The sequence below is a fragment of the Schistocerca nitens genome, chromosome 3, assembly GCF_023898315.1.
Source record: "Schistocerca nitens isolate TAMUIC-IGC-003100 chromosome 3, iqSchNite1.1, whole genome shotgun sequence".
Lineage (NCBI taxonomy): Eukaryota > Metazoa > Arthropoda > Insecta > Orthoptera > Acrididae > Schistocerca > Schistocerca nitens.
In genome coordinates this window covers 569,024,223-569,041,818 of record NC_064616.1, presented here as the reverse complement: position 1 = coordinate 569,041,818, position 17,596 = coordinate 569,024,223, and positions in this window count along the sequence as shown.

The window sequence follows — 17,596 nt, the reverse complement described above, 5'->3', positions numbered from 1 at the left end:
GCAGGTATATCAGTTTCTTTGGCTCTCCAGTGTATAACAGTATGCATTTAGCGGGTAACAGCCGAATCCAAAAAACGTCGACTAACATTAACGGCTTATTAAGAGTGTAGTTTATCTGCCCTGTGTGACAGCAAAAATATTTACAGAGACATTAGTATTTTAAGATATTCTTAATTGAAATTGACGATGGTGAATTCGGCCGTGAGCTAAGTAAAGTTGGCCACCTACGTCTGCTACAGAGAGGTAAGCACCACGGCCAATGCGGGATTAGAGAATGTGAGAGGTGGAATGCTGTACTGTTTCTCTTCCTTTATTGACAACTCACTGGCTATGCGACTCGTACCGATCAGCTGCGATTGTACAAATTTTGACATGGAGGTAACATGGATTCGTGAATGCGCATTACAGAGGCAGTCATCTTCAAATGTGGTACTTATTTGTAGAAATGAACATTAAATTAATTACGGTTTTTGTAATACAATGTAGTGAGTAGAAGAAAACTGGTATTTCATTTATCAAACTTCATAATGAGAAATATTACTATTAATCAAAAATCATTCGCACACATATAGACTCCAACAGCGCTTCATCGCGTATTTATGGTGCCAGAACTGTTAGACTGCTCCGGTTGGCAGCAATCTGAAATAGTCCACAATCAACAACAAGTGTTTCGAATGGTGCCGACATGTAGTGATCAGTACTTTGGGACTACCGGCCAACTTCTCTCGTGTCTACTGTACAACAATACTATCAGTAACGAAAGTGGACATGTAATGTACAGAAGTGTAATTTCCGAGAGCTCTTCAAATTAGTAAGACCTGTGAGGTCGTGATTTTATTTCAGATTTTCTCGATGTGTTTACCACCGCGTACATTACTTTGCACAGACACAGTATTTTACACAACGTGCAATAGATATTAATTTCAACTACAGTGGTATTGCACTCAACAGTTCAGAGGATGTGCTGCCAGAATCTGACTGGGTTAATCATATCTTTCAGTCTAGCGTACAAGCTCTGCACAGTTGCTATATGACCGACATGTACTCTGTTACAACTGTTGGAGTACCACTGCAGGTGACAACGCAGTGCATACGTTCCCTCAGCTGGCCGATACCAAGTAATTTTAATTGCACTATAACAGGAATACTGCCTCATATGAAAGCGAAATATTCCTGATTTGGAAGATGCAATAAGGATTGTATACATCTGAAAAGGTGCAAATATGGACGAGAAAGCCAAAAAGTACACCACGAGACACATTAATTAATAATTTTGTATATTTAAATTTACTGGTAAATAATAAATACTTAACGCTTGCAGCTGTTGGCTGTACCTGACCCCGCCGTCAGATCGAAAATATACTGGAGGAATTATAGTAGACGTGCGAAAAGTTGGCCAGCCACCTCGTGCGCGAAGCTGGGTGCAGGGGCAGATAGATTTTCCGTTCCAGGGTGAGATAACTGATAGGGGGCAAGTTGTATTGTTTGTCTTCCAGTTCTGACAACTCATGGGACTGTGTGTCTCGTACTGATTACCTGCTATGGTATGAATTTCAAACGGGAGTAACATTGATTCTGGAATGTGCATTATAGAGGCGGTCATCTTCCAATGCGGTACATATTTGTGGTGACGCGTACGAAATTAAGGCTGTTGTAACACAAATCAATAAGTAGAAGAAAATGGCATTCAAAACATTTAGTAAATGTTTGTGATCGTGTCTTCTATTGTCTAATGCACTTCAACATAAGTACAATTACTGTTATTAATCACAACTGCTGTCACTGACAACACAACACATCGGCAGGCAGTTGCAGTGTCAAAACTTTAGGGTCGCTGAGAGTGCCAGCCGTCTGAAGCAGAGAACAGCTGATACGAAGTGTTCCGAAAGGTGCCGACATTTACCGATCAGTACTTAGGGGCCGGCAGCCAACATAGTGAGCCCTTCCTACAGCTAGACACCTGGGAGCTCACAACATACTAATTTATGTAGATTACCAATTAATAACAAGATCGATACATTTCTCGGTCCGAGGTGACACTCCAAAATCTCAGTATTGGCTCTTGAGCGAAATAGTTTGACGATTACTATTACGTGCATGATGGGGAAGAGGCACATTTTGCTGCTGATGTAAGACGACGTCCTACGCGCCAATACGACCCAAGATGCACAGGTCTAGCAGGACCTTTACTTCGGCCTCCAGCGCCCGTGGCCTCAATAGACAAAAATTACTAAACCTGCTAACAGGTCGTTCGTGGGAACTAACTCCTAGCATCTTTTACAACTATAAAAGACTTAACAGAGCCAATCTCGCCTTTGTTAAGATCGGCAGAGGGTCTTAATCTGCCAAGAAGTTAAAATGAGTGCACACTGCACTGCAGAGTGAAAATTCATTCTGATAACGATCAATATATAAAAAGACAAACACACGTGCAGTATGCCTTTGGTTCATTCTGAAGACGCACCACGATTCACAGACGAAACACGACAGGAGAAAAAGAAGTGGTTATCGTTGCATTCCCAGAATTTCATGGAATAATAAATAACAACTGGAGACAAATTACATTTTAAGAAAAGCATATTGGAATAAGCCCAACACAGCTGTAACGCCTATCATGAGTATCATTACATGCTCAGTGACTGTTTTTCTGAGTCCAGCATGGAAAGACTGTATTACATGTGGTGAAAAATGGTTCAAATGGCTCTGAGCACTACGGGAATTAACTTCTGAGGTCATCAGTCCCCCAGCACTTAGAACTACTTAAACCTAACTAACCTAAGGACACCTCACACATCCATGCCCGAGGCAGGATTCGAACCTGCGACCGTAGCGGTCGCGCGGTTCCAGATGTAGCGCCTAGAACCGCTCGGCCACTCCGGCCGGCACATGTGGTGAAACAAATCAGTAATTTGCGCATGTACCTCAGCTCTGGTAGCAACTAGAATAATATGAGCAGCACTAAATCTAACAATCAAGAAGAAAATAGCATTTTGGTTAGGGAACTATGAACAGTATAGTGAACATATTATCGTTGCCAGAATAGAAACAAATTTAATGCCCGCCACAGTTGGAAATACATTATATTATACAGTCAAGATCTGCTGATAAATATTCTTCACTGAACAACCAGTTTCCACCCAAGGATTATCATCAGGGTCAGAAAGCATATACATCACACTAGGCGATATAAAATTAATGGCGTCGTATAATGAAATCCATGGATTCGCCACTGTTGTCAGATACGAGGATTGCACTTTAATAGTGGCAACTAATTATTTATAGCTCGTACAAAATAGAGAAGTGTTGGCCGGCCGCTGTGGCCGAGCGGTTCTAGGTGCTTCAGTCTGAAACCGCTCCACCGCTACGGTCGCAGGTTCGAGTCCTGCCAGGGGCATGGATGTGTGTGATGTCCTTAGGTTAGTTAGGTTTAAGTAGTTCTACGTTCTAGGGGACTGATGACTTCAGATGTTAAGTCCCATAGTGCTCAGAGCCATTTGAACCAGAGAAGTGTTTCAAAGTTTTACTGACCTTCAAAGTAGTCACCAGCGTTGTGTATAACCCGTTGCCAGCGATGTGAAAGTCGTAGGATACTCTTGGTAGTGCCAGTTGTGCTGACAGTTCGAGCGGCGCAGTCTATTGCCCGACGAATCTGCAGCAGTTCTGAAGCGAATGCCGTGAAGTGTTTCCTTCAGTTTAGAAATAGAGTTGGACTCACAAGGGCTTAAGTCAGGGGAGTGCATTAGGTGGTATAGCACTTAGCAGCCCCATCAGTCAAACAAATCAGTAACAACTTACTTGAGCATTGTCCTGCAAAATGATGGTCAGGTCCTGCAGAAAGTGTCATCACTTCTGTCTCTAAGCTGGTCGTAGGTTGTGATCCAAAATTGAACAGCATAAAGACAGAAGTGATGACACTTTCTGAAGGACCTGTCCATCATTTTGCAGGACAATGTTCAAGCACGTACAGTGCAAGCTGTCACTGATTTGTTTGACTAATGGGGCTGCTAAGTGCTATACCACCTACTGCCCTGACTCAAGCCCTCGTGAGTTCAACTCGATTTCTAAACTGAAGGAAATACTTCACGGCGTTCGCTTCAGAACTGCTACAAATTCGTCGGGCAATAGACCGCGCCGCTCGAACTGTCAACACAACTGGCACTGTTAAGAGTGTTCTACGACATCCACATCGCTGGCGACGGGTTATACACAATGCAGGTGACTACTTTGAAGGTCAGTAAGACTGAAACGCGTGTCTATTTTGTACGGGCTGTAAATAAATAGTTGCCACTATTGAAGTTCCACCCCTCGTAGTAATATAAATTACATTGTCAGATATGAAAACGTGTCAAACAGTGCATTCATTCATATTATATAAACCGTCAGCACTAACCTTACGCAGTCTGTACACTGCAATATTGACGTGGATTTTATTATTTGACGCAACTAATCGTCAGGGTGAACAAACGTCACGAGTTTTGCATAGCTTCTAACACGAAGTTGTAACAGCGAATAGATTATTGAAGAGCAGGCTAGTGGAGGTCAAAGGAAGTCACTTGATGCTTCATTATCAATAAAAGTCAACACGTAACTAAAAACACAGTAAATACACTTGGTTTTGACGTTCCGTCGAAATGCCCGTCCATTTTCTATGGCAGCTCTTCCCACTATTGGTTTTTATCACCAACACACTCACGCAGTGAGTTACAGATTCATATTCGGCCGTTTATTTTGGAAGCAGTGTAAGTGTATTTTTAGTATGTAGCTCTGCCGCCCCTAACACAATTGACTGAGCGGCAGGTCGGGCAGCCTTAATTGCCTCCCAATTATGTTACCAGCAAGACACAAACGTATAGCGTATTACCTATCAGCAACGAACAGCTGAGAATACAATTATATTATGCGACCCTTCGACGAGAGAGCTTCCTGAAGAAATGAGATAGTATTAAAATGTTAGCGTCGGGCGTTTGAACACGACCTTCACCCTACGACGAGAAACACGAAAAACAGCGCCGACAGATGAAGTAAAGTATGAACACGCGTGCCACCCCACGGCGACAAAGACGTTTATCAACGTCGGCTTGAGCGTGTAAAATATACAGGATGACAATTATTGAAATATAAGATGACATTGTAATTTTGTCAGAGACAGCAAAGGACATGGAAGAGCAGCTGAACGGAATGAACAGTGCCTTGAAAGGAGGATATAAGATAAACATCAACAAAAGCAAAACGAGGATAATGGAATGTAGCCGAATTAAATCTGGTGATGTTGACGGTAATAGATTAGAAAATGAGACGCATAAAGTAATAAATGAGTTTTGCTATTTGGGGAGCAAAATAACTGATGATGGTCGAAGTAGAGAGGATATAAAATGTAGACTGGCAGTGGCAAGGAAAGCGTTTCTGAAGAAGAGAAATTTGTTAACATCGAGTGTAGATTGAAGTGTCAGGAAGTCTTTTCTGAAAGTATTTGTATGGAGCGTAGCCATGTATGGAAGTGAAACGTGGACGAAAAATAGTTTAGACAAAAAGAGAATAGAAGCTGTCGAAATGTGGTGCTACAGAAGAATGCTGAAGATTAGATGGGTAGATCACATAACTAATGAGGAGGAATAGAAGTGGGAAGAAGATAAATATGTGCCACAACCTGACTAGAAGAAGGGATCGGGTGGTAGGACATATTCTGAGGCATCAAGGGATCACAAATTTAGTGTTGCAGGGCAGCGCGGAGGGTAAAAATCGTAGAGGGAGACCAAGAGATAAATACACTAAACAGGTTCAGAAGGATGTAGGTTGCGGTAGGTACTGGGAGATGATGAAGCTTGCACAGGATAGAGTAGCATGGAGAGCTACATCAAATCAGTCTCTAGTCTGAAAACCACAATAACAACAACAACATTAAATGAAATCGTCATAACTTATGAACGGTTTGAGTTAGGATGCTCAAACTGCATGGTTGGCCGCGGGGTATTATGAGAATTAATATGCAAATGCGCGACGAAGCCAACCTTCATTTGGGTGAGTTCGTCAACAAGCAAAATTGGCGTATTTGGGGACTGAGAATCCGCATTTCTTGATCGAGAAGTCTCTTCACAGTCAACGGATGATTGTGTGGTGTGTAATGTCCAGTCACAGAATAATCGGTGAGATATTCCTTGATGGTACGGTGACAACCGAACGGTACGTGAAGGTTTCGGAAGATGATTCCATCCCTATTATCCAAAGTGACCCTGATTTCGACAAAATGCGGTTCATGCAAGACGGAGCTCGACCTCATCGAAGCAGACGAGTGTTTGATGTCCTGGAGGAGCACTTTGGCTCTGGGGTACCCAGAGGCCACTGGCATGGGCCTCAATTGGCCGCCATATTCTGCGGATCTGAACACGTACGACTCCTTTTTGTGGGACTATATTAAGCAGATTGCTGAGATGAAAACAACCATTCAGGAGGTAATTGACGGCATCGATGTTCCGACATTTCAGTGGTTCATGCAGAATTTCGCTATTTGTCTGCGCCACAACATGGCCAATGATGGCAGGCATATGGACCATGTCATAACCTAAGTCCGAATATCTGTTGTGACGTTTACGTGTTGAATAAAGTGTGTGTACGCCGTAGTTTGTAGCTAATTTACATTTTTTCATATAGTTCAATAACTGACACCCTGTAAGTACAATTACTGTTATTAATAAATAAATCACTTGTTCACACAGACAACTCAACAACGCTTAGTAAGGAAATTGCATCAAAATTATAGGGATCAACGCTTCGGTATATCGCCAGAGCAACATTTATCGCTGTAATCGACAGTGGATTTTGTAATCATGACTCATGGGTAAGAATAATACAGTGGTGTGCAAACCTTAAGGACGAAAGTAACTTCCCCATGATGTATCACTGCCAAGTAACATGGTTCGATGGTACTTAAACCATCCATCGAAAGATCTGCTACAGTATAGTACAGAGGGTAACTGAAAGAAATACGCAACGAGACGAACAGAAATTATACTTTTATTCAAACATAATAATTGCACTGAAGTCACCACACTGTATGGTGTTCCCCTGTAAGTTACAAAAAGCAAGAAATGGTTCTTTGTAGGAAGCATGGTCGCCACGGACGGCAATGCACGCTTTGCAGCGTACTCCCATGCTGGCCACAAGGTCGGTAGGAAGTTGTTGTGGCAGGACGTTCCATTCGTCGACCAGTGAGGTTGACTGGGCTGGATGGTCGTTGGTGCATGTGGACGTGTTGTAACGCGTCTCACAAACGCATTCCATAGGTGCTCAATCTGATTTAAGTCGAGGGAACGGACAGCTCAGTCCATTCGCCGTATATCCTCTCCTTCCAAGAGCTCCTACATCTGAGCTGTTCCATGCGATCGCATATTGTCATCCATAAAAATTAGGTCAGGGCCGAATGCACACCTAGAAATACGCACAAGGGGAAGGACAACAAAATCACATTAACGTTGAACGATAAGTGTACCGTGTTCAAAGATTTGGAGGTTAGTAGGCTCATGCAACATGCCTCCACACACCATAATACCTGGACCACCGAAACCATCATGTTCGACAATATTTCTGGGTGCATTAGGTATTCCCAATTCTTGCCATATGAGGGTACGTCCAGAATTATGCAGCTCTGTTACTTGGTAGTGACATATCATGCAAAAGTTATTTTCGTCCTTAAGTTTTTCACACCAGCTTAGTTTGAAGAATTCTACAATATTGATGTAAACTAAAAATTATTCCAAACAATAAATTGAAGGAAACAAATTACTTGCTGCAAACGTATAAAACACACAAATCAAATTTGAAGAGGTAGACATTACTAGTTATGCTAATGGTAAAGAGAACCAAACAAACCTACAAGAGATGTCGAAATGCATGTCTCCATTGCTTAAGTATGCCCGGCCTTTGTGCGATAGACTGATGCTCTTCCTGGATGAAGCCTCACGTCGTGCAACGTGCAATGTGTATGATAAATCATCCGATTCCGGTTCAAAGTTTTAGGATGACAATCAAGTCTACGGAGGATGGTTAGTTTTGTGACAAGTTGAGCAAAAGATTACCCAATGTCACTCGAGTTTGCAGTGCACGCAAGCTGGTGAACCAATAAGTTTACACTTCTGCACCTGGTATTCACCTTAGCTGCGATGAGTTGTCGTCTGACTGGCTGCTCTCGCCCATTGAAATTCCTATAAAACTAATTAAGCCTTTGCTGATTCTTTTGCAGCAGACACTCTCCCTATGTTTCTCGATATGCGAGAAAACATGAACTCATACCTAGTCTCACACTATGGCGATATACACGCGAATGGTTGGAGCAGCGTGCATATTATAATTCCCTCTCAGTTCTCGCAAGAACAATTAAGTAACTGGCTGGTTCGTTTCTCCACAGTTGGAGCTCAACGACGATACAGCTAATGTCTAGCTGGAGGTCATCTGCTGTGAACGCAGTGTTCACACAAATTTCTCCTCTGCGTCGTACAGAGCGTTATGTGCTCCGTTCTGCACTTGACACCAGTTCAGAGAAGAATCCCCCGAAATTTCAGTCTTGTCTTTCTCATAGCCGAACTGTCTCCCCACCTGCGTTCTTTCGTTCTCCATGTCACGGTGTTTTTCGGCCAATAGGAGCGTTCCTCTTATTTTGTGGAAACTCTCTCTATCGATCGCTAGGCTCCTAACATTAAACTGCGTCGAATTCTCGGCACTTTGCTCCTTCCCGGTGCGTTTCCGCCAATCGGACGTTTTGTGCCTGCTCCAGTCGCCTAAAAAGTTACATGTGTCTATCACGTGTGTAGATGATAAACTTATAGCCCATTGTGATATGTAGGAAGAAATTTGTTCTTAAATGATAATTGTAATTAGTATGCATGTATGTCCAGTCATCAGATTTGGCTTAAGCAATCGATAAACTGAAAGGCGGGAGACGGTGTGGAGGGGAGAAGATGGAGTGGTTGGGGGGGGGGGGGGGAGAGGAAAGCAGGACACGTCTCTAATAATAGACATTAGTGTCAAGCAACGCAGAGCGGAGAATCTTGTAAGTATGATTCTTCTCCCTCCCTCATTTCCTACTTCATCTATCTTCACAGCCTACCAAAAAAGTGAAACACCCAGAAAGGGAGGAGTAAACAAAATGAAACTTCACAGATTAAGAGGGTGGTGTTGTTTCAGTGATTACAAAGTCGAGTCAAATTTATATACAACTTGGCAGCATGAATCCACGTGTCACTATGACGTTGCACTTTCTCTGGTCTGTATGTACGCACTGATTGGTTTGGGAATGGTGTTATAAAGCCTTTGTACTCTCCTGAGGCAAGTTGGGCCACAAACGTTATAACTGGTCCTGGACATGCTGGATATTGGCACTGGGATTTAGTTGACGTCCAAGTTAGTCCTACACACGTTCCGTCGGGAACAGATATGAGGATCCTGCAAATGGTTCAAATGGCTCTAAGCAGTATGAGACTTAACATCTGAGGTCATCAGTCCCCTAGATTTAGAACTACTTAAACCTAACTAACCTAAGGACAGCACACACATCCATGCCCGAGGCAGGACTCGAACCTGCGACCGCACCAGCAGCGCGGTTGCAGGCTGAAGCGCCTAGAACCGCTCGGCCACAGCGGCCGACGAGGATCTTGCAGGTCGTGGGAGTATCTCAACATCAAGCAGGCATGCAAGTCAGCAAAGTTTCGAGGCCACTGACACTGAAGTTAAAATCTTCTGGGTTGCTAGGCAGTCATATTTCTCTAAGCAATCGACGTTTCGACCCCTCTGCTCAATCTACAGTGGGCACCACAAAATCCTGAAGAAGATTCCATCAGAAGAGTCGAAACGTCGATTGTTTGGAGTAATATGATGCGACCTAACAACCCATAAGATTTTAACTCCATCACGCAAACTGTTCATAGACACACATACCATGTACTAACGAACATTGTTCTGTTGAAAAATGGCACCGAAAAGAGAAAAGTGGAGGCCCTTCAGTCCCGCACTTGCATGGTGACCAACACAAAAAGTTCTACTGTCACCTCTGCGAAATGGTTAGTATTCGAATCGACGAGTCACAGGTTGTGATAATGTTGTCCGTACGTCTGGGTGCGATCGTCCACTTATACGGTCCTACTGATGAGATAATGCACAGAAAGCGATTGAACGGTAACGGTTTTAAGGGCAGAGGGAGAAAATTGCCAAGGTAAGCGTGAAACGTCCCCTTATAAAAATTATACATGACTGTGCTTAAACTGACACACAGTACTTTTAGCGCAACGCAATCTGACTTTCAATAATCCCTACAAAAGAATGGCCCTGACTAACAATAACCTATACCTTTCATGAATCACTTACCTCACAAAAATCTTCGTTACTCAAACTACTGCAATACAGCGAGCGCCACTACTGCCAACTAAATAAAAGATTCAAACTACTGAAGGCACTAACTACTGATAGGCATAGTTAGCAAATGAAAGATTTTGATAGAGAACAAACAATGTATTTACCTTAATAGTGTTCAAAAGTCATAATATATATATCAGTCCATGATATCCAATATTACAAATTTACTCTTTCTGATGGACACACGTCCAGATCGTACGCTCTCAAAATTCCGCCATCTCTCCCCCCACATCCACCACTGCTGGCGGCTCACCTCCAACTGCGCAACGCTACGCGCTGTTAACAGCCAACTGCCCAACACTTCAATAGCATATACTCCAACAATGCAAACCAACCACAGCGTTCACACAGTACAGTCAGTGATTTTCATATAGAGCGCTACGTGGCGTTACCAACATAAAAACCTAAACAGCCTACTTACAAGCGCCATGGGAAAGAAACCTGTTACGCCGCAATTCTGTCGAATGAGTGGTAACACGTGAGAGCCCTGATTTCCCTTCGCGTTCTGAGGAGACAGTTGTTTATTCAAATTTCATGAGAACATTCCGCCGCAACGGAAAACGCCTTTGTTTTAATGATTTCCACTCCGAATTCTGCATCATGTCAGTGGCACTCTTTCCGCTATTTCTCGATAGTACAAAATGTGATGCTCTTCTTTGAACTTTCCCTTTCTACTCCATTAATCCCATCTGGTAAGGATCCCACACCGTGTAGCAGTACTCCAAAAGAGGACGGGCAAGCGTAGTGTAGGCAGTCTCTTTAGTAGATCTGTTGATCTTCTAAGTGTTCTGCCAGTATGTTCCCTCGAATTTAAGTTGTTCATAATTTTAATTTATAGGTATTTACTTGAATTTACGGGCTTTTGATTTGACTGATTTATGATGTAACCGAAGTTTAACGCATTCCTTTTAGCACTCATTTGAATGACCTCACACTTTTCATTATTTTGGGTCAATTGCCAGTTTTCGCACCATGCAGATATCTTTTATAAATTGTTTTGAAATTTGTTTTGATCTTCCTATAACTTTACTAGACGATAAAGTACAGCATCTTCTGCAAACAACCTAAGACGGCTGCACAAATTGTATCCTAAATCATTTATATAGATAAGGAACGGCACGGGGCCTATAAAACTACCTTAGGGAACACCAGGAATCACTTCTGTTTTACTCGATGGATTTCCGTCAGTAACTACGAACTGTAACGAGTTCGAGTCTCGGTCGGGCTCACAGTTTTAATCTGCCAGGAAGTTTCATATCAGCGCACACTCCGCTGCAGAGTGAAAATCTCATTCTGTAACCTCTTTGATAGGAAATCACGAACCCAGTCACATACCTGAGACGATAATCCATAAGCACGCAATTAGACTACAAGTTGCTTGTGAGGTACAGTGTCAAAAGCCTTCTGCAAATCTAGAAATACGGAATCAATCTGACATCCCTTGTCAATAGCATACAACACTTCGAGAGAGTAAAGAGCTAGTTGTGTTTCACGAGAACGATGTTTTCTAACCCCGTGTTGACTGTGTGTCAATAGGTCGTTCTCTTCGAGGTAATTCATAATCTCGAACGCATTATATGTTTTAAAATCCTGCTTAATATCGACGTTAATGATACGGACCTGTAATTTAGTGGATTTCTCCTACTGCATTTCTCGAATATTGGTCTGAACTGTGCAATTTTCCAGTCTTTGGGTACGGATCCTTCGTTGAGCGAGAGGTTGTATATGATTGTTAAGTATGGAGCTGTTACATCATCATGCTCTGGAAGGAACCTAATTGGTATGCAGTCTGGACCAGAAGACTTGCTTTTGTTAAGTGATTTAAGTCGCTTCACTACTCTAGATACTGCACGATTCGACCAGCCGGCCAAGAGGAGACCGATGAAGAAGTTCCTTTCAAAATTATCAGGTGGTTATAACGCTGTCTCACACAAGTTCATGGCATCTCCGTTTCCTTCACAAGGATCACTCAACATCTGACGCTATTCATGTCCTTATATACCATACTAGGCCTGGTAACAACACAAAAGATGAACGACACTATAGCACCCTGGTGACCGTTGCATCTGTCACAGAGAACTGCATTTCTAATAATTTTTCTACCCGTCGATGATGTGTAACGTTTATAAAGCTACACTGACATGTGACCATGTCTTCTAGGTGTTTCGCTTGTCCTACTATTAAATTTATTTCTTTATTTAGTTTTTTCATAAAATATAACGAAGCTGCTATCTATCTAGTAACATAATTTAATCTCGTTGTGTCTAATTATGTCAAATCTGTCCTGTACAAATGTAAGTCCAAGACCTTTTACGGCACGGTACTGGTAAGTAGTTAAAGAACTATCCCGTCAGCAGCTGTTTTTGTGATTTTTTTCTTATTTATGGAATCTAGTATTGTCTGCCAACAAAGCACAGGTACTGTAGCAGTATGCAGCATACTCTTGAACAGTTCGCAGTTACCCAGCTAGACTCCTCCCAGTACGGGAGGTCAAGACGTACCGAAGAAACAAGCCCTTGGGCTTGGATATCAACGTCAATCTGTAAGGATTCTCCCTGCAAACATACTGCTTCTGCTCTAACATCTTTATTCGCAACACGCAATGTTTTTGCCTTTGTGTGTTTGATAAGGTACGTTTTGGTACGTTTTGAAGAAAAGCTACACAACAAAATTTACTGAAAACGAAAAATGACGTATATCCTTCGAAACGCAGCGAGTTAATGTGTCTTATATTATCTGTACACTCTGGAAAGCAAACTACGTATGTTCAAGACTATCAGCTAATATTAAGATATAAAAAAGCATCAGCGCTGTTTTTAGACAAGTCGACGTTGTTTCAAAGATTCGTCTTTTTACGGTTTAGTTTGTTAGTTAGTTACGTGTTCCATATCATTTGAATGAGTCATTTATCGAAACGAGGCGGAAAGAGTCCTACTCATACAACTACGCTTTTTCCAGCTAGTAGGTTTTAGGTAGACGTTCGTCAGTGCAATAGAAGGAGTTGTCCAGGAGAAATAATTTTAAATTAGATTTAAAACTCACTTCACTGCCTATCAGACATTGATATTATTGGGTATACGGCCAAATTTTTGTCGCTACATTTTGAGCTGCTTTCCGAGCAACTGACAAATTTAATAATGGATAGTAAAGGTCATTTTCCCTGTAGTGTTGTAATATGGACATCACTGTTCTTCTCAAATTGTGATGCGTGATTTATGATGAATTTCATTATCGAATACGTGTATTGTGCTGGCGCAATTAAAATGCCTAGCTCCTTGAAGAGGTGCCTAATGATGACTGTGGTGAACACCACATATTATTCTTACTGTTTGCTTTTGTGCAATAAATACTTAGAAAGTAATGAGTTACCATAGAAAATTACTCTCGAAGACATTACTTAGTGGAAATATGCAAAATATGTCAGAAGGTAAATACATTTGTTTACAAGATTAGCAAATATACGAGGAGCAAAAGTAGCCGTACTTAATTGTTTGATAAGCTCAATAATATGCTTCTTTCAGTTCAGATTTTCATCAATATCTACAACCTAAAATTTGGAGCATCCTGCCCTATTTACTGACTCCTGATCATGTTCAACATCAACTGTTGGTATGGCTCTATTTGTTGTGCAGAACTGAATGTGCTGTACCTTTTTAAGAATTTTGAGAGAGTCCGTTTTCAGAGAATTCCAGAAGGGATACTCGACTCAGAGAGCTGCATATGCATCCACTCATCAAACAGTATAAGAGTTAAATAATAACATATCGCCAGTAGGTATCTTTTGTGCTCTTTCCAAGACACTTGATTGTGTAGATCCTGTTACTCTCTTAGAGAAACTCAAATGTTATGGAACTGAGGGCTTTATGCACAGTAGTTTTGAATCATACTTAGCAAACAGAAAGCAGAAAGTTGTGGTAAGTAATTTAGTTAATGTCAGAAAGATAGAAACTTATACTGACTGCGGAAAAAATCAGAAAGAGTCCCACAGGGTTCAGTTTTGGGTCACCCCTATTCCTTATACGGTGATTAACCTTCCACTTAACATTCAACATGCAACATAGGTACTCTTTGCTGATGAAACCACGTTATAATAAATTCCCCAACAGAAGAGATGGTAATTAATATTTTCCGTATTTTTCTAGTATGCAAGTAATATCATACCTTGACTTACTGTGACTTTCACATAAACTTCCCTCTTCCTCGTAAATGAGATTTTAATTTCCTTGTCTTTTTAATTTTTTAATTACCTTGTTAGCTTACTTTTTTATGGATCTTCTGAATAATTTTTCAGAAAACCAAATTTTAAATATTGACTCAAATGTACTATAGATTAAATTGTATTTAACATTAACAGCTCTTTCTACATACACCTCATCCCATCCCACCCCTTTTACCTTACTCTTAAAGTATTGTATCCTGTTCTCGTTAATAAGCATCACTCCTTTGTGTTAACCTGCCTCAGGGTTGTAAGGTGCCATACTGTTTACTTACATTAACTGCGGATCAGTATGAGAAGTTCATTAGCAATCGGGTAAACATTGATTGTTTCAGCCAGAGCACTACCCAAAAAAATATTATCAATCAGCTTCCGACTATTTTTTGGGAAACGATTTCGAAAACTGTCTACAAAAGTTAGATTGAAACACCTAAATAACAATTCTAGTTCAATTCTCCTCTACGTATCTTTTAAGCAATCTTCACTGAAATCTCCACAAATTACTAACTGTTCCTTCTTGTCTCAGAAGTAGTTCAATAATGCATCTAGATTTTTCATAAATAGATGGAAATTTCCTAGAGGGGATTCATAGAATGTTACAATTATTGAAGAAATATTCTGCAGTAACAATTCACAAGCACATGCTTCTATTTTCTGATCAACACAAAACTATTTGTTTCAATGTTTCTGACTTTGTGTCCAACTTTAACATATATTGCACCTCCTTCTTTTTCCATATTAACTCCGCATACAAATGATGCAAGTCTGTAATCCCTGATATTTAACTTCTCCAGCCCTGTGGCTACATGGTGTTCAGAGAGGCATAAAATATCTATCACTTCCGAAGTTTTCCACAACTTCTGGACCTACAATAAGCTCATCTATATTGTTTTTCAACTTTCTAACGTTCTGATGAAACAAGTTAATTTCATTTTTCTGGAAACTGTTATACGTATTACAGTCTCGTATTGTTCTAATTTATTTCAGTATTCTCTGTCTGTAACCTGACTCTACTGTACTCAAGAGTACTCGTCTCGCACACCTAAGTGAAATAATTTACTTAGCATATGACAGCTTGAATTCCAGAAGGGATACTCGACTCAGAAAGCTGTATATGCATATATGAGACTTTGTTTCAGTCAAAAGCAGTTCGTTCACCTCTTTTCCACAGCTGCGTTAACCCAGGGCTGGTCATGTCACTGCAAAACCTTGACAAATCCCACACGAGCGTGTGCAATTACTGTTCCTGTTTCTCCCAGGTCATATTTAATGCTGTATTCTAAGTTGCGAGTCAGAATGTTTCCTGCTCCTCACATTATAAGTACCTATCCTCGCCATCAAAATATCTGCACAAAGACCCGACGTTCTCTGTCACCTAGATACGCTTGGCGCTAGGTTTCACCATGCTAGCGATCTAGTATTCTAAGCCTAGCTTTTCCTGTAACAATTGGCCTGCGTCTCTCCCCTGGCTGCTCCCTACTCCAAGTCTCTTTTCTTTCTACGTGAATTTCTTACCGACCAAGCCTTAAAGTCGGTCCTAAGAGTTTCCTGCACCCTGTTAAGCTCAAAAACCTCCGTTTGTTGTTACCTATCTGTGCCTCTTTTGAAATCACTTCCAAATTTAGAAGAGAACGTTCCAGATGGTGGAGAGAAATTAGCAACGGAGATTTCTTTTACATGTTGCAGAGACTATGTTTTGGCCACTCAGAAATATTTCTTTTGTCGCAGATATGAACTACCCAGAGAGAATCATCGGAGCGAAGATGGGGAATAAAGAGTCAAAGATGGTTTTCAAGGAAAATAGAAATTCTCAGTCTTCGGTAAGTTGATAATTAAAAATTAACTGTACTGTATGTAACTGGTAGTATTCAAGTAGATTTTTAGTAATAGGTTATTGCAATGTGAATATCCACCATTATGATGTGTACCCATGAAAATAATGCATCAACATAAAAATAAGATCTCTGAAAATAAGAGGAACAACATAAGGATTTAGCAAGATCGTTAGACGAAGATTTTGTTGAGAAACAGCTGAGGTAGGAATATGGGGTATTCACCAGTTTTTAGTTATTTTCTTCACTGCAGACAACAATTGTTCAACAGCGGCTGTGGGAAACAGAGGTTACAACAACCCGGCAGGTAAAACGTGCCTTAAGACCGAAGAAGCCGAAACCACAGCCTTCCGAGGACGAAGACAAACCGGTTGCGACAGCGATCATACCATATTTCGGGAACATATCGGCAAAGATCGGGAGAATACTCAGAAAATATAATGTCAAGTACGTGTTTCGCCCTCCATCCAAAACGAAAACATTATTAGGATCAGTCATGGACGACTTAGGACTCCGGAAACCAGGAGTTTACAGCATCCCTTGCCAGTGTGGGAAAATGTATATAGGCCAGACCATCCGGACGGTACAGGAGAGATGTAGTGAATATAAACGCCACACAAAAAACGCACAGCCGACCAAGTCCGCCGTGGCAGAGCACTGCATCTCACATGGACACGACATCAACTACGATGTCACAAAGGTGTTACAGCAGTCGAACACCCTATGGGACTGTATCCTCAAAGAGGCAGTGGATATTCGGCTGCATGACGAACTAATAAATAAGGACAGCGGTTTCCAGTTAAGCAAAGCCTGGGATCCAGGTTTTAGTATGATTAAAACATAACGACAGCCTACAAGGAAATCCGCTCCTGTCAGGACACCTGAAGAGGAAGAAGAAGAAGCACTGTCACCACTACGGCAGAGTTGCGCAAGCGGCCGTAGCCGCGGAAGGACTGCGGCCCATAATATGTCGCGGGGCGCCGAGCTTCCCCCACCACCGGCCGCGGACCGCTCGGAAGCGTCCAGACGGAGGCTGCGGGAGATGGGTGGAGATTATATGAAGTCGGCATCCATCAGAGATCAATCAGGCACGACGGTCTCGAGTTCAAACTTTTTGAACAAGGGATACCGATGTCCCACATGACGC